This window comes from Denticeps clupeoides, chromosome 8, assembly GCF_900700375.1.
Source record: "Denticeps clupeoides chromosome 8, fDenClu1.1, whole genome shotgun sequence".
NCBI lineage: Eukaryota > Metazoa > Chordata > Actinopteri > Clupeiformes > Denticipitidae > Denticeps > Denticeps clupeoides.
Window position 1 is genome coordinate 14379473 of NC_041714.1, and position 18428 is coordinate 14397900.

The 18428-nt window shown below is 43.2% G+C and overlaps 1 long non-coding RNA gene across 1 annotated transcript; it reads right to left on the reverse strand.

Annotated features, from left to right (window-relative positions):
- Positions 1 to 5300: 5300 nt before the first annotated feature.
- LOC114796002 (uncharacterized) lies at positions 5301 to 15953 on the reverse strand. Its single transcript, XR_003750583.1, has 2 exons — positions 15698 to 15953; positions 5301 to 6725 (listed from the first exon to the last, which is right to left on the reverse strand). It is a non-coding gene; the product is annotated as an uncharacterized LOC114796002 (long non-coding RNA).
- Between the last annotated feature and the right edge of the window lie 2475 nt (positions 15954 to 18428).

Below are 18428 nucleotides of genomic sequence, written 5' to 3' on the forward strand. Positions count from 1 at the left end.
TGCTTTAGATACAGGTTTTGTTGAAAAAAAAGCACAATGTCATGTCAATGGCTTGTACAGCAACATGTCGCAAATGAACCCAGAAAATCTTTTGTAAGTTTTCTTTTTCTTTTCCATATCCTCCATGTATGACCCTCATGTCCAATCCACACCATTAATCATATTTCAGTGATTCATTGTATTACCCTTCACTCTATGTGACAATCTGAAAACATGCAAGATGTGAAGTGGCTTTTAGTTTCTTTTTGTAACACTAATTTACAGCCGTGATGTTTGCACGTGACAGAGCATTTCTTAGTGCCAGTCCCAAGCCCTGGTAAATGGGGAAAGGTTGCCTCAGGAAGTGTTAAACAGTTGCCAGGTCAATTGTGCAGACGGCCAGACTGGTTGATCTGCTGTGGTAGTCCTTAACAGGAGCAGCCGAATAAATATGAAGATTATTTATTCGATGAGCTTACATCTAGAACCTGTGTAAACTAGTAAAAATCCTCAGTATCAGGTAACACACATACGCAACTGTGGAAATGTGTGATTCCAAGATAACTTGGGATTTAAACGCGGGATAAAACCTGGAAAACCTTGTTTTACTCTTATCCGCATATCTATCTTACACTTAATTAAATGCTTATTCTTGGGCCAGAAAAAATGCCCTGGGGCATCAGCCATTGTTTTAAAGATCACAACACATAATTAATCGAGTCCATCCTGTTTTCAGAAGCTTTTAGGCTCTACAGACATGTCACATTCTTTTAACTGCCAGTTTACAGCACACACACACAAACACATTACTAATTAAATAATTTCAGTGCATATCATACCATCTATGACTGTGTATGTGACAAATAAAATTTGAAATTGAATTTGAATTAGCTAAACTGTAATTGCCTTTTAGAGTTGTGTTTTTGGGGTGCGGCCCATGAACTTTTGAATTCCTTCTGATCCAAAGGCTCCTCTGTTCTTTGGAAAAGTCCATATGACTCACAGCAGGACAATAGCAGGGAAGTCCTGCCAAGCACTAGACTGGGGAAGAAAACATTTGTGAGAGTCAGTGTGTGTGTGTGTGTGTCTAATTATCGCCTGGAGCTGGGTGGAGATGAAATCTCCTATGTGCATGTCATCCTGGTCCTGGGTGTCACCACTGAGTGTCACTAGAGCGCAGCCTCTCTCGTCATGAGTCCGGAGAGGGTAATGAGTGCAGCGTCGCCGACATTTTTTTCTGTCCTCGCGATGGTTTGAGGCAGAACCGCACAAATGCTTTTCATTTGTTGTGTTGCAAAACAGAGACGCTGCAAGATCTCATCCTCTGAATGCATGCTTTCGGGACACCTTGTTTTTTTTTTTGTTTTTTTAGGAAAATGCCACCCTATGCCAAGTTCGTTCATGAAACATTTCATGAGCTAAACACCCGCCACACCTTACGCCGGTGCCAGAAAAGGCATCGAGGTTCCTTACAGAGCCAGTCGGGCGTGGGCCTCTTCTTCCCCCGACTGACAGTGAGTAGATAAGATGTGTGTCTGCTCCCCTCCTCTGTTTTGACTGCTCTCGCCACCAGAGAGTGGTACATCCTGGACCCGGCCCAGAGCCCGTGGCCAAAAACAACAAGAGGCCGGCGCTCAGAGAGGGCCGCTCGCAAGAGGAAGCTCCGGCGGGATTTTAACACTCTCCGACATATTGAACATTTCCTGTGACGCTCAAGTTTCCACCGGCCAGTTCTGGACGTCCACGCTTCTGCCCCCAGCTGCTTGGTGCCCATATACTACAGTAAATGTGGAAAACCAGACACATGGCAATATTTTCAAACGGAACGCTTGTTGGCGCAACCACTGAACCTGTGTTCACGCAAAAGCTGGACAATTTAATTTCCGTACTTATCTCTTCCCTCAGGAGGACCAATCAAAACATGTTCCCAAAAAGCAGCGTACAAAAACCAGGCAATTTTTCGTTTGTCATCACGAGCGGGGCCAAGGACGCTGGATGATGGACTGAAGCGTTCTCCTCAGAGGCAGCCTGGAGCTGCTAGACTTACCCTCTTCCTTCAACTTCACCGTTCCTTAAACCTAAACAGCCTCGATTTGTACCTCCTCACGCGCGCCTTCCTGTTTGCAGAAAAACTGGCCCGAATCGGACAAATATTTGCAGATTCCCCTCGCGGCTGATACCTTATATCTTGAGAAACCAGCGGCTAAGGAGGAAAAAGGAGGTGGCGACCTTGGAAACCCCTGTTGAACTTTCCCCCCACTGGCCCCTCGCCCTCTACCCCCCATAATCAATTACTGCTGCAAGGCAGGAGACCACCTAAGTTTCACTACTGCTGAGATGCTGGTTGAGGGCATACGTGTGCAGAGAAACCTACTTTTTAATGGAAAGCTTGCTTTTAGACTAGTTTTACACTGACAAATAAAACTGAAGACTTAAAACTGTGAAATAACACACGAGGTTATGGAGCAAGGAAACAACCATCTCAAGTTGGACAATGAAGATTGTTTTCCAACTTTCTTGAAAGAAACTGACTGAACTGTCAGTGTAAGACATGTAAATCAGAGAATTTTGGATTTAACAGAAATCTTTAATTTAAACATTCTTCTGGAATTTAACCATTCTTCTGGAATTTAACAGAAATGAACAGAAACATGACTGCTTGCTAGTTATCTGGAGGAACTATTATTTCTGACTCCCTGAAGATGAACTTTAATAATGTTTTAATAATCAAAGTTTAAAAAGGAGAAGGGTCAGCTCACCCTACTTTCTTTTTCTAGATGATTTAAACCACCTCCTGTCAAAATGTCACATTCTTGAATTGAAGCGCTTATAATCTGTATATCTGTACGTTGGCAGGGGCCATGAATTTACAGATATACAGATTATAAGCGCTTTAATTCAAGAATTCCGATGCCCAAATCTAGTGCAAAAGATTTTTGTCAACATTTCCTTTGTGCTACATTTTATTGCTGGGAAAATAGGGCTCAATAAGCACAACACGTTATCAAAATCCTCCATTCAGCAACAGACCTAAAAAAGGAAACGAGAAAGTAGTCTATGCATGGTGCATAATGAGAAAGAAGGTATCGTTACACTGTGCTGCATATAAACACAAACGGCAACACTTTGTTCTTTTCTGCTTTGATGCCGCAGAATAATTTATTTTACAGCTTTTTTCATTCCTCCACTGAGAAACTCAGCAGTTCCCAGGCCCGGTGCAGCCACCACTTAACCAAATAATTGTCTTTAACCATCCGATTGGCTTTCTCTAATTTGTAGTGCGGTGAAGTGCATGGCCACTGATGGCTGAGTCAGCATCTTCTCTCCTCTGGAAGCATGATAACGACAGGGGTGCTCTGCCATTTTACAAGACAAGGGCCACTGTTACTCCCCCAACACTCCATTACCGGCATTATGAGCCCCACTGGAAGTCTCTCAGGGTGCAAAGCGTGGCAAACGTGTGTTTCTCGCTGACTTTCCCATGGGAATATTTTTTTCCACTGGGAGCCAACATGTCCTGATTAGCACCGCCCATTTATTGTCTATCGGGATAATCAGTTAAAAGCAAAAGTTTGTGAGCCGGAGAGATAGAGAGGGACCATCCATTTATAAGTCTGATGAAAATTAATATCTGAATATATTCTTCTCCCCATGCTTATGCTCGGAGGCTATCTGATTTTAATCGCGCAGATGTTAAGTTTTTTTCAGACACTAAAAAATAACATTTACATAAATAAGATCCAAAACTGATACGTATTGTTTAACAACCAGTAGTATTATAATGTGTTAAATTTGTATTAAGTTAAAGTTTTCCTGTAAGTTTTACCTAAACGCTTGTGTGTGTATATATTTATAATATAAAGAACAAAACCACAAGGCAAGCGAACAAAAGGCAAATTGACTTTCATGTTAAAATGGAAAATCTATAAACAGCTCTGCAGTGCATGAAAGCAAATCTATTCCTATATGTAATTGAGGTGTGCATGCATTTTTGAGTCGCTTGCACGCCGTTTGGTTCTTTTGTGGACACACGCCAACGTTCTGAACAGTTCTGAGTGAGGATGGAACAGCAGGGGCTCCCGGCGCACTAATGACTCAGAACTTTGTGGGGATTTCAGGGGGGCGTGTGGGAGCTCACTGGGGGCTTTGAATCAGATCCAGTAGGTACGCAGCCACTAGGGCGCTGGCATCCACTCTTTAATGAATCGCACGCCTGAGTCACCATAGAAATCATCCCAAATTAACGGCAACATTTCAGAGAATGGCCCAGATTAGCGCGGGGGAACAATGCTTGTCAAATGCGGCAAGTGGCATGTCAGACAGCAGGCCTCTGCCTTGCCAGATTATGCACAGCTGCCAGGCAGACTGTCCCTTTGAGCCCTGGTCTGACCTATTTTCAGACACTAGGGATGGGATTTCCGTCAAACCCCATTGTCCTGCCGCCCAATAAGCGACTCACCAAAATCTTGTTTGCTGGGGTCCCCTTTGGTCCAGGAGCCTTTGATGCACCATACATAAAAGGCATTGTACAAGTTTAATTGGGTGTGGCAAGTGATCGGTGCATCTACACTGATCAATGGGGCAGAGGGCAGCTGTGGTGTTGGGTGAAATGCTCATAGCTGAGACCAGAGACTGACTCTTTATTCCATTCAGACATGGGTAGAGGCTAACAGAAGGTTATGAGAGTAAATAACTCCCCAAAAATGCAACAAAAGTTTTTTTTTTCTTTACTTCTGCACCTTTTCTTCTCAGCTAATCCAGCGTGGAGTCATGACTTCATGAGACGTTGCACCAGTGCAAGGTAAAACCCTTCAACAGGCCCAAGGATTTGAGATGACAAAGAGGGTGAAGGAGTTCATGAATCAGAACGATGGGAGGGGTGAAGGGTTTTGAATAGATTTGCCGGCAGTGGGTAAGAATAAATAGACTGTTAACTTTCTCTCATACCAACACAGTTCCTTCTAAAGACTTTCAAACTGTCCAGAATCAAACCAGCTTCTCCAGCCCAACTCTACAAAACACATTGTATTGTATTCAGGCTACATGAAACATGACACCAACTTGTTCCCAAATCCTGCCATAGGTGACACTGTAAATGAATATATGAATGTGGAGAGGAATAAAACTCCAAGATTGAACTAAAATACACTAGACAGAGAGGCTGACTACCTGGAGGTTGCTCTTATTGTGTCCTCCATCAAGCTGATGTTCACTAGTTAGACTCACAAGTTTCAGGTGCTTCATACATGAAAAATTTAAAGATAAAGTTAATTTTACTGTGGTAGAATGTGGTGCAAATGGATTAAAGTTATAAGACATCATCAAAAACAACAAGAATATTTATTATATCAAACCACATAACGAACTGTGTGTTTCAATTATAGACCATAACCAATGGAATACATTTGATATTAAATTTTCAGAAGCTATTTATGTAAGTTGGAAAGAACTGGTTAAAAGTGATTTATGGCATTCAATTTTAATACTCTAAACTATTTGAATCAATCTGATAGGTGTCATTCAGGAAGAGTAAGTCGTCCCCTCCTTAGCTTGCACAAGACCTTGTTTTGTGATGCATTGCATTGTCAACTCGTAATTAATCTGGTTGATGCAGAGCAGCCAAGGAATGTGTTTACGCACAACAAATTGATTTTCCAAAGTCTTCACAAAGCCGTCCTTTGGGAGGACAGTGATCCATAATGGCCTTCCTGAATAAATCAGCAAACATGTGGTTACTTTTTAATATATAAACATGCATTATTTTCATGCAGAGACATAATCAATGTGTTTGGTGAATCATAGCGGTTACGGCAGCCCTCATGAACAAATCGGTTGAGCAAGTTGGAGGAAATGCCCCTGCTTTTAAACTGGTTTCTCTTGTGAGGTGATAAATGCCAGGGGTTTCATGTACATGTCTCCGAGAAACCATGTTTAACCACCTGTCAGAGCGCATTCTCGTACAGAATTATGATGCTGCACGACTTTCCCATTCTGCTCTATTCACCCGGAAAAAGGGAAATGCATGCCTTAAAACCATCTTGTGCCATGCCATTATTCTATTTACCATTGGCTTTCCTTCCAAAAGCATGAGATTCATCAGCATTGTACATAGGAACTAGAATATCATTGTCAGAGCTGGGCAAAATTATTTCATACATAACGCTGAACTCAATCAAAAGTGATGCAAAAGTGATAGGTTAAGAATGCATATGAACCGTTTTTTTTTTTTATAATCTGTATTAATCTGTAAAACCGTCGGGCTGTGTCATTATTTGATTATTTTTTTCTGTTACCTCTGGATGGAGACTTTATTTGCAAATCATCATAAATATAATGTCATTATGAATATTTTGTATTATTGACTTTTAACCACATCTGCATTTCAGTGCATAAAGCATACAGCATCTCACAAAGGTGACTACATCCCTTGTATTTATTTTATTACTGTATATATTTCCTCGGGACAACACTGAACATGTGACACTTTGATACAATGTGAAGTACTCAGTGTACAGCTTGTAAAACCGGGTAAATTTGCAGTCCCCTCAAAATAACACACAGCCATTAATGTCTTCACTGCTGGCATCAAAATGTCAGAATTAGCCATTTTCCCTCCCTGGTGTTACAAGGTCTCAGATGTGAATGGGGAGCAGCTGTGTTAAACTTGGTGTTGTCGCTCTCACACTCTCTCATACTGGTCCCTGTAGTTCAACTTGGCGCCTCATGACAAAGAAGTCTCTGAGGATCTGAAAAAAAAAAGAAAAAGAATAGTTGCTCCACATGAAGACGGCCTGGGCAAATTAGACGCGTTTACATTCATCCTCCGTTAAAAAAATCGAGGTCCTCAAATACTCCGGTAAGCGTGTGTGGGCGTGTGGAGGGGGTATGGGTGCACATGTGAGAGAGTGATTCCTCTCGCTCTCCCTGTCGGGCTGGATGGATTACAGTGGGGTACCCGCACTGGCAGAGGGTGATTATTTACCCACCTGTTTGACACCTCGCTGCGTTACGTTGTGTCGCCCACTCGGCGTTTCCGGTGCCTCGGTCGTGGAAGGGCAACCACAAGTCTCCGCGCCCCGTCCTCCCGGGGAGTAGATCCGAGAACGGCCTACTGTACCGAAGTCAACAATCAGCGCTCCCGTTCAGCTCCTCGGGATGCGGGATGTCTCTCTCTCTCTCTCTGGCCGACACCCTTAACCAGAACTGAGGACAATGCCGGGACCGGAGGGGCCAATGAGAGCGTGCGCTGTGTGCTGCCAAAGCCGTGAGAACCGCGTCTGCACCGACACTGCCACCGCGGTGGCGGGAAATTAGCATCCTAAGAAAAACCTATACCTGGAAATAACAAACTTTTCTCCACCTGATCCTGTCCAGTGCGTCTCCCCTGACCCCCGCCTCGAGTGACGGGAAACAAACACACGTCCTCGGGCTGCTAATGGGCCGGTGGCCACGACAACAAGCATTTACGGCAAACGAACAAGCGGCCTGCGGGAAACCAGAGCCTCTCGGTGTGCTCATTTCGTCCGGGGGAGTGGCGCAGCAGTTCATTTCCTGGGACTGAATGGCCTTTTCAAATGTCCCAGAATGACCTGGGGGTTGTTTTCGCTTCAAACACAGCGGGCAGACAATGCGAAGTACAGGGGCCATTTCTGAGCACCCAGCAATTCACTCCACATATACTCTCTACTTAGCACGTCTTATCATGGGAACCGTTATTAATATTTCGTCTCACAAGGATGCATTGTTACATCGGATTACAATCAAGGTTTAGTTTGTGCCAATGGGCAGAAATGATACGTAAGGACCTGAGCAAGCAGCGAGCGTGTGTCACTAAATCTGTTTCTCCTCATCGGGTGAGCCGTGAGACTGCAATTTCTCCTGGAGGTGCGGGAGGTGTCTGTGTTATTCGGCGCGCTTCCGACTGCTGGCGTCTCCGGGGTGCGATACCCCGTATGGGCACTGACAGGGTAATGTATGCTCATGTTGCTAAAAGTCCCCCTGCTTGCCTTGACCCCAGCGGTAACGCAATAACTCTGAAGCCATCCACCCTCCCCTTCCCCCGAGGTGGCAACACCGAGATTCGTTTCACACCCCCGCTGTTTAGTTGTGGTGACCCCTGAATCCGCCTGACTTCCAAGGCCACCGGTCCTTGGTCTGTTTCAAACAATCCTGCCCCTCCTTTCCGACAGAGTTGCGTGGCAGGATATTCTAAGTGCAGGGTTAAGCCTCTCGCGTTCGGACGCTTGTTGTATCAAAATTAGTCAGGGATCGCGGGGGCAGCCGGTGGCACGTTCTCATGCTTCTCCTACACTCTTCAGATAATGCCGTCCTTTCAGACCAGGGTCCCCTGGGCTACAGACGCTCAAAATACGCTGTGTCTCTAAGCAGTTGTCTCTAAGACGAGGGTGGGTTGTAAATCTGTAATTATTCACTTAAGCGAGCAAAATAAGACGACCTTTATTCACAGGCTGTAATTAAAAAAAAAGGCGTGCACAGCCTCGGATAGACGAGCCACAGAAGCTTGTCATTTTTACTAATCATATCTACAAGACAAAGGACATGGCAGATGACAATTTGTTTAATTACGCATTATTCAAGTTCAGGAGTGGAACCCCAGTTGATTCTATGGACAACACATTTATACCCATGGAGGCAAGCTAATACTGTCTCACTATTCATGTCACTTTACACACACAGAAGTCTACAGGGCACAAAGACGCTGGAGCACTGTTGCCAGATTTCTTGAATTCTTTCAACCCAAAATTTCACCAAAATGTAAACAAATGGAACTGCTAAATGTCCCTTGATAAATATTCATGACAAGCAATTGTCCTGAAACATCAAATTCAAAGTCACTCAATCTGGCAACACTAGACCTAGGCAAAACAGCATAGTCTGAACACATTACAATTTGGACTAAGACATTTTAGGTCTAGCTAAACATAGTATTAATTAAGTATTCAAATGGATTATTTACAATGTGCTGCCCAAAAATGTAAAAAAAAAAATTTATATGGAGAAATACTAAAGCATGCTAAAAAATCTGTATTTACCAAAAAAATATTATTTTCATACGTATGTTGCTAAGAAAAAATATGTGAATAGCACATTGTTTTTAAAATGTATTTAAACATTAATTATTATTATAGATAAAACTTTTTTTTTCTGACTGCTTTAAATCCCATTTGAAAACACATTTATTATCTGGCTTTTAATTCAGTTTGATCATCCTTTACCTCAAGTTTCTGCCTTTTATTAATTTACTATGACCTTTCCTTATTTATATTTTTTTCTATTAGGCTGTCTTTTATAGTTTTATTGCTTTGTGTCATTACCTTTTGTTTTATTTAATAGCTTCTCTGAAATAGGTCTGCCTCACTATGAAGCAATTGTTGTAAAATGTGCTCTACAAATGAACATAACTTATTTTCTTACATAGAAACATAAAGATCCTCACTATAGGAAAGCAAGTAATATGCAGTTCAGGAATAACTGGCCTATTTTGGAGGTATTATCATGATAGATATTCATACCAAGTAATTTTTCCAGAGTCGTTCCAGCCTGTTCTTTATTGTACTCCATTATAGGATCATAGATCATGTGGACGGAGGGTTTTGTGACTGGCTTCATATATTGGTCATAATTGATGGCGTGTAGCGGGAGCCCAGCCTCTCCCTGCAGCCAGTGACAGGAATGTGCCTTGGCAGCAGAAGTGGAAGTGACCCACCCTGTTAAAACACATGAGCCCAACACGTCCCTCCTCTCCACACCAGACCAGACCTGCTGACGGGCCCCCCCGCCTCGTCTCCACCTGATGAAGGGCCCCGCTGTGCGCAGCCGCAGGGGAGGGAAGGACGAAAACATGAACATCTCCCTCCCGTCCTGATAAGGGATGTGTGAGTGTGCGCACCTAGCTGTTAAACAAAAAAAACTTTGTCTATCCCTAAACCAACAAGCCCCCACCCTCCACAGTGTCCCATTCTGGGACATTCGGAAGTTTTATTGTGGGAGCCCAGACTGCGGACAGGGCTTGGCATATTTTTGTGCTTGCTCATCGCGCAGCAATGAAGAAAATTATGAGTCTTACCTATGACCCCCAGCCTCGTACCTGAGGTGCCGTTCCCTTTTACGACTGTGGCGGCCACATTTAGCCACATTCCCCATTGGCGGTGAAGTTAAAATCTACTGAGTCGACTGCAACACTTCCTGTCTAACATCTTCACCTTCGTCCGGCACTTATTCGAATGGCTAAACACTGGGTGGTTGTAGTCTAGTATATAACACACTCACATATGAATCAGAAGACACAGGTTCCAACCCCTCTTACTACCATTGTGTCCCTAAGCAAGAGACTTAACTCCGAGTGTCTCTAGGGGGACTGTCCCTGTAGCTACTGATTGTAAGTCGCTCAGGATAAGGGCGTCTGATAAATGCCGTAAATGTATACAGCTTCTGAATTCTGGATAATAACTATGCTTAGCTTAACCATTTGCATGATATATGACTATGTATGCTTGACCGAAGACATCAACAAGACACCGTGGACATTTTTTTTAATTGTTGTGTTGCAAGATTCATTTATTTCCAAATAAAGGTTATAAGGGAACTAAGAACAGCTGTGACTGTAGCCAAATATCTTGAATGCAAGACTGCCCTAGGGCCACATTTTTGCAGGGCTATAGTGCATGGGGTGTGTTTGCTCATTTTTTATTTTTTTTTTGCGAGAATTAAATTGATATAAACAGGAGATCTGCAGTGGGTTGGCAAACCGCCCTGGATGAGTTCCCACCCTGAGCCCAGTGTCCCAGGATGGGCTCCAGCAGCTATAAGAGGACCAAGCACTTAAGGAGAGTGAGTGAGTAAACAAGAGATATGTGTATCTTGGAGAAGAGCAACTAAATACCCACATAGCCATTTTTATTGGAGAGTAATTATTTCTGAATACCAAAAGAAGAACTTTAATAATGTTTTTTATAAACAACTTTTAAAAGTAGAGGAGCCTGATTGACAGCTCTCACACCCCCTACTTCCTCATTCTGGACGATTTACACCCCCTCCTGTCAACACGTCACACGCCCAGGTGTAGCACAGCGACCATCACCTCTCCTTCTCCTCTGTTTCCCTCCGTTCACTGCACTCTTAATACCCCTTGTACACCGGGTACGTTGTTGGACGTCTCAGACAACGGCCACTAATAACACCAACACCAACACTACATAATTCATTAACAAAGCCTTAAAAATAGTTTCCAAATTCTAGATTCTATGGTGACTTGAAAAAGGTTGGTTTGAAATGAATAGAAGAAGTAGGCAACTTTTCAAGGTATCAGTGAGGTGGAAACTGTGGTGGAAACACAGACGTATCAGACGTATTTTTAATGTGCTTGTTTTTCACTTAATCAGCGGCGAGTCGAACAGGGCCTTCAGCAGACCTCGTGCCGGAACAATGAAACGGTGCATTAACCTGTTTACATTACACGCTGTTCAGAGCCAGCGAGGCCTTGAAATACGGCCCTGGCTGTGATTTATGGACACCGCCGTGCAGCTGAAGTAGAATTCCCTGGCCTGCTGTTCCATCTCCTCGCATTCCTCAGACAAGGTTCTGTGGTGAAGGAGATGTGAAAATGACTCAATGACATTTGTTCAGTAAACAAACCTTATAGTTGAGTAAAAGTGGAGATAAAATAGCTCTCCAGATTATATTGTTCTTTCGAATGGACTTAAATCAAGAGCACCATGATGCTTCTGGCATTCATGTAATCAATTTTGTAACAGTACTCTAATTTAATCAACTCTACTTAATCATATCAATTTTAGCCAAAAAAAATCCAGTCTCACTCTTGATAAAAATGTCAATCTAGATAAGAGCATCTGCCAAATGCTGTAAATATTTTTTTTTAGTATTATGTAATCTATTTGCCTGACACTAAAAATATTAATTAATAAATAACTCCACTATTTTGAATTGTTATGTCACTGTGCATAAACATATGAATGAACATATGTTTGTTTATGGATTTTTTAAAAATGGAAAGTCAGATATTGTATAATATAATAGATTTATATGTAATATTTAACTTAGATTTTTTTTTTCCCCAAATGGAAATATTTAAATGGAAATACAAGACAAATACTTAAATGACACTTAAATACAATAACCAAGCACATTTGCTTCATTACTGGCCACCGCTGCATTAGTGGTCAGTTTACAGGCCAGGTATGATCTATGTGATCTCAATTCTTTGCCAGTTGTGTAGGTGTTTGTCAGAATGTCTTCATAGGGTTTTTCCACTGTGAGAGTGTGTTTACAGCCACACTGGGAACCTGCCCTAAAGAGTAAATGAAGGCGGGCCGTAATTACCCCATTGTGTTTTTATATGTCATATATGTACCCCCCCCCACCACACACACACAAACACACACAACTTCCGTCCGCCATTAAATCAAAAAGTGATTCTGTTTAATGTCACAATGGAGACTTTGTGGCATCTGATAAATTACAGCCTTCTCCTCGCTGGCCCAAGATCTGGAACATCAGCCAGTCATTACATGCTGAGAACATCTTGTCAGGCTTACAAACGGTAAAACCTATAATCCACCCTGCCCCTTCACAACTTTCAGATTTCTATTTCTTCACTGTCGTTTTCTTCAAAAAAATATTCCTTTCCCTTCAGATTCTCAGACTCACAACCTTTTAACTCACCCAGACTCATTTCAGATCTTAAATGAAGCCATTCGAAAACACAGAGAATTAGAACCAAACAGGGTCAATCAACGCCGCTGACATCATTACCACCATCATCATTTTATAATCCTATTGTATGATGGGTGATCATCCTAATCTTACTGAGGGGGAGGTGGATTAAATGCTACTGATCCCAGTGACCTGTGGCTGACAGGTACAGAAAGGTGCAGTCATGTGTAATTAGCCTGGCCCTGCACGTCATAGAGGATTCGCACGCTCGCAGCATCGATGGAAACCGTCAAAACGCAGCGTCAAATGGATTCATGAACAAAACATGCTTAATTCATCCGTTAATGCTTCGTTCTGCAAATGACACAACACAGGGAGATGCATAGCTGGCGTTAAGTTTCACAAAGGAGCTAAAAGTGGTAATGCAACTGGATGTTAAACCCCACATTAAAGGGGTTTTTAATGAAGGCGTTTACTGTATATCACACACACACACACACACACACAGTGACAATGGCTGCCGGTGTGCTTCACCTGAGCGTAATCTCAGAGGGCATCAGAGCGCCGGCTCTTTTAGCCGTGGTAAGACGATGCTTGGTGGGTGGTGGCCTCTGAAGACCACCTCAGACAATGGATCAAATGCCAGCCTCTGCCCTTTGAACCATTATTGTCTCTCTGTCTCATGTCGACTGTCTGCCCGAGCAGTGCCTCCCCTGCCAGAAAGGAGAGCAGCAAGCGACATGTCACAAGAGGACAAGAGGGAGGGTGGGGAACAGAAAACAAAAGTGGGGCCATTGTGAGCCCTTTTGCGATGCCCTATTACTCATACATCAGGATTAAAGTGTTAGACAGAAGTCAAAGACGCGGACCCCCCTATAGAGAACTTGTCTTTCACCAGTAGAGCCAGGACACAACCTTCAAATATAATTATAAAAGCACAAGAATGTTACTAGCATTACGAGCTAGATCATAATTTCACCACAATCAACATATTCAGTACAAGGTAGAGGTATCCCACAATACGGTCCGTGCCACAGTTTTTGGGCTTGGTTTCGTGTCATTATCTGGGCGACGCTTGTATTTTACCTTCACTTTTGAACAGAACAGCAACAGCAAGGAACAGGTGACAGCCATACTGTTTCACGTATAGAGCCATTGAACTGGGCAGAATAATGTTGAAACACCGGAAGTTAATAGATGGCGAGGAAGATGGAAATCCCAGCATCTGCATGAAAGTGTTTGCCTCCTTCTCTCCACGTCACTTCAAACTCACATGCAGTTACAACTGTGGGGGCGAGTGGGTGGGGGCCCAACAGTGATGGGACATTACATTGTGGGGAGGGCTGGACCAATTTCAAAATTACTTAAATCCCACGGTCCATAGGGACCAAAGAGTTTGGGCCAAAGTATAATTGCACCCTAATACACAGTACACAGTAGCCGGAGAAATGTTACCATAGAGGGATATATCTGCTGAGGGGTGGTCTGTGGTGATATAGAAATATAGAGATAAAAAAGCCATAGATTCTTGTTCTCATATTTATTAGTAAGATCTTTAAATGAAGATACATATGTATTGATAATTTGATGGGGTATAATGAGATTTAATTAAATGAAGCATTGGAGTGATTAAATCTGAGTGTCCCTCATAGTCAAGATCCTTCTGAGAGTGTCCGTGTTATCAGATCTCTTTTTTCCTTCTAAGGATCATTCCTTCCTTATAATTAATATAATATGTTGTGTATTGAAGCCCTACTTTGCATTTCTAGTCCCAGAACTGTATAAGAAGTTTAGTGTATTGATGAATGGATGGATGGATGGCGTTCTGATATGCCTCAGATCAATCAGCAGCAGTTACTGAGAATAAAACAGTAAATATTGGTTTTGGAAAGAGTTGTGCTTTGACATGGAAAACACGACAAATGCCAAGAAAATTCTTTTATGTTTCAGATCTGATGTGATATTCTCATCAGCTGCTCACCACATGAGTTATGTACTGTGGACTGGAGGAGGCCAAGGCCTCCATTCACCTGCCAGATCTGTCAGTAAACGCTGCAGCTCTCGGGTTCCTGCAGCATGTGATTGAGCAATGTGGAACGGGGCGAAATGTTGGAAAATCTGGTCACCCATGTATAGTCAAAATATCTTGCTGCACTCCACAAATAGGATTAATAGGCCAATTTCTCACGGACAAACATCCAGTCGAGACTATCAATCTCTTCTAGCATGATAAAGACAGAGATGACTTCATGCATGAAAAACACATATTTGTGCTTTCAGGTCAAGTTTTGCTCTTTTAGGGCCGTCCCCACCTCCCAAAAAAATCTAAAGTAGCCAAGAGCTGAGGGGCTTTATGACCTCTGGGTGAGGCTCCAAGTCCAGCAGCACGCCCAGCTCTTACCTAGAAGGCTGTCTGGGTTTCCATATTACCGGGCGAGCCGTGTGATGAGAAAACATTGTGCGCTCAGCACTGTAGGAGAGCAAGGGGAATCCTCAAAGCCAGCTAAACCCATTTCACGTCCGCATGCTGTACGATACCAGTGTTGCGGCACTTGCCAGTTGGCAGTGTTAGCAGCAGGGATACTGGCAGGGAGCATGAGACAGTTAATGGATCATCAACGTTTGTCAAGAGCTGGTTTACAGCTCAGTGTGATTTAGCACCGTAACACAAACCCATTAGCTGTTTAAGCATCTATCTACGCATGCTTATCGTATCTATGCACGTTAATTGCAATGGCTCATCTATCTATGTTTGAAAGCTTGCAGCATCTATGTTAATTGCGTTGTTTTAATGAATGCAAATACATCTAGCTGTTATATCACAATGGAAATATTTTAAATTAAAGTTTCTATTAAACGTATGAATCCACATGCATGTATTGGTTTGCATTAATTTAAGCTATGCAGAGCATGTAATAACAAGGTTATCTGATATCCCATGATAAATTTCAAGTCTTCCAGTGATGCCACTGACCCAGATTTATGAAATGACTCACATATAATGGTGCAGGAAATAATCCCTTACCTCACTGATGACCGATGTTCCCCCGCATACAAAGAGAATAAAGGTCAGACTCAGGGAGTCCAGAACCACGTCCTCACTTCGCCCCTGTTGGGGGGAAACTGACCTGCGCTGCTCTGACGGGGGCAGCGGGCAGTGCGTGTGACTTACGGGGATTATGGCATTAATAGTGGACACATGCCAGAGACATATACACATGGGCATCTGGCCAGGCGGACCCAAACTCTCAAAGACACAGCCTTGCGTCCAATAGGACTTGCATTGCTGACATCAAGTGTCTTCACACATAATTGTCTGACCCTTCACACCAGCGCAAGGCCCCGTGGCCACGGCGGTGAAAGTGCTCCCGCACAACACAGAGGGCTTTCATATGGCCAGACTGAAGCACGGCCCCGATGATCTAAAGCCGATTAACGCAGCGCCGTCCTTCCTCCCCAACCCCCCACCCCCCCCGGGCACTTACAGTGAGGATCTAAGCGTAACTGTACACAGCCGACCCCTCCCCCAACACACACACACATGCACATACACAGACAGGCGCACACATCTGTGCAGAGAACAACATCCAACAACACTCTTCAGCCTGAAGTAGGTCAGCAGGCATCCGTGCCCCCCATTTGTCTCGCAGGAAGAGAAATACAAAGAAACCTCAGAGGACGGCGTTTTTAAGAACTCCAGCACACGCCTGACATCCTGTTCATCATTATCAAAAGCACCATTTTTCACGGCCGTGGTCTCCCAGCAGGAGTTCAAACCTGAGGGCTTCTGACCAGAGTCGTGTCCTTGCCCTGACCTACCTCTACCTGCCTCCGGAAGCATGGTATCCGCACGTGCAGTAACAATTGGGGCAGCGGTGGCCTAGCCGTTAAGGAAGTGGCCCCGTAATCAGAAGGTTGCCGGTTCGAATCCCGATCCGCCAAGGTGCCACTGAGGTGCCACTGAGCAAAGCACCTTCCCCACACACTGCTCCCCGGGCGCCTGTCATGGCTGCCCACTGCTCACTCAGAGTGATGGGATAAATGCAGAGGACAAATTTCACTGTGTCCACCGTGTGCTGTGCTGCTGTGTATCACATGTGACAATCACTTCACTTTCAATTAGGTCTTATGTGCATTCGTTTCATGATTCTGCATGCTGTGACAACTCTACATTTCATACATCATATTTTACCCATAGTTTCTTTAAAAGAGCTTTTTATGTTGTGTCATTCTGCTCCTGTGTATCCAGAGATTCAGGGTTACAGAAAAAGAGAAGAGAAAGCGATTCAGAGGGATGGGGGTGTGGTCATTCTGAAAGACACCAGTTGCCATCCCAAAAGCTTTTTGAATCTAATCAGATTTGTCAGCTATGTTTTTTTTTTTTCCATGAAGGGTGTTTAAGTACGTGAAGTACCTACCCTCCAGTCCTGTCCCCAGCCAGGCCACTGGCCCTTAGCACAGCACCCACCTCTGCCCCTTTCAAGAGTCTATAAACGTGCTGAGTGATCGAAGCGCTCAATTAACACACGCTGAACTGCCCCAGAGGGACCGGTCCGCCATCCACCGCAGACCGACTCCAATGGCTGGGGCTTGCTCTCCAGGTCCAGCGCACACCAGTCACACCATGACCCCAGCACAATGAGGAAAGGGCAAGACTCCCAAAAACAATATAATAGGAGCCATTGTTCAGGCGGTCACACAGGTAGTCAAGTAGAATATCTGGGAAAGCCATTTCATTACATCCAATAGAGCCTCAATCATGTGTAAAATTTCAGCTTGAATGGGCCACTTATCGCATCTGTCATCGGGCCTACTGGACTTTAATGGGGGCAATTTTTGCCTCATATTTCTTTGTGTTTATTGTTTCCGATTGCTGTATCAGGGATTTTTTTTATGAAGGCTAAGCTTAGCCAGAAAAAGACCCCCCTGTGTCAGCTGATGTCAATATTGGGGTGAAATGATACCAATAAAATGTGCAAATAGTGTAAGTTATTGCATTTCCCCGAAAGCCTTTTTCTTTAAATAAAGATTTTGAACGTTGCACAATTTGTGCAACGTTGCAGGTTTGTACAGTACATGTGTCCACAGTGTGTACTTACACGTGCGCTTGCATTTACACGTGCGCTTGCATGGTCATTGCGCAAAAGAGTGTGTGAGTTTTTCACGGGCAGGAAAACTCCCCTGACTTTACAGCAAGAGGGTGTGGGGTGGAAGGGGAAGCCAAGACTGTACAGTCACTCATCGAAAGCAGGAAGTTAAGGAGGTTCAGGACGTGTTAACTGATGCAACAGATGTGGCATCACACAGTGAATTACTCACATAACATGTCTTACTCAGTAACATTTATTATGACACATGCATGAAATATTTTAGAATTACACCAAGTAATGTGTTACAGAGAAAACTGCACTTGGTGGTAGCTTTGCATAATTATTAATATCCTTTTTATTAATAATGAAACATTTTTTATTAATAACAACAAAACAACAATAATAAAAAAACAATGATAATGATAACAATAATGATAATAATAATGATATGATGATGATAATGATGACGGTGATTATTATTATTAATGTTATTATTATCAATTCAGGTGGGAATTTGTTCACTATTAAGAAGGAACCACTAATAACCACTATTTTTTTTTTTACATTAGTATACAAGCATAGTCATTTACTAACCCTGATAAATATCAAAATTAAAATACATTTTGTTCACACAGAGTAAGCTCTATAAAATTATCTGTGATGCAT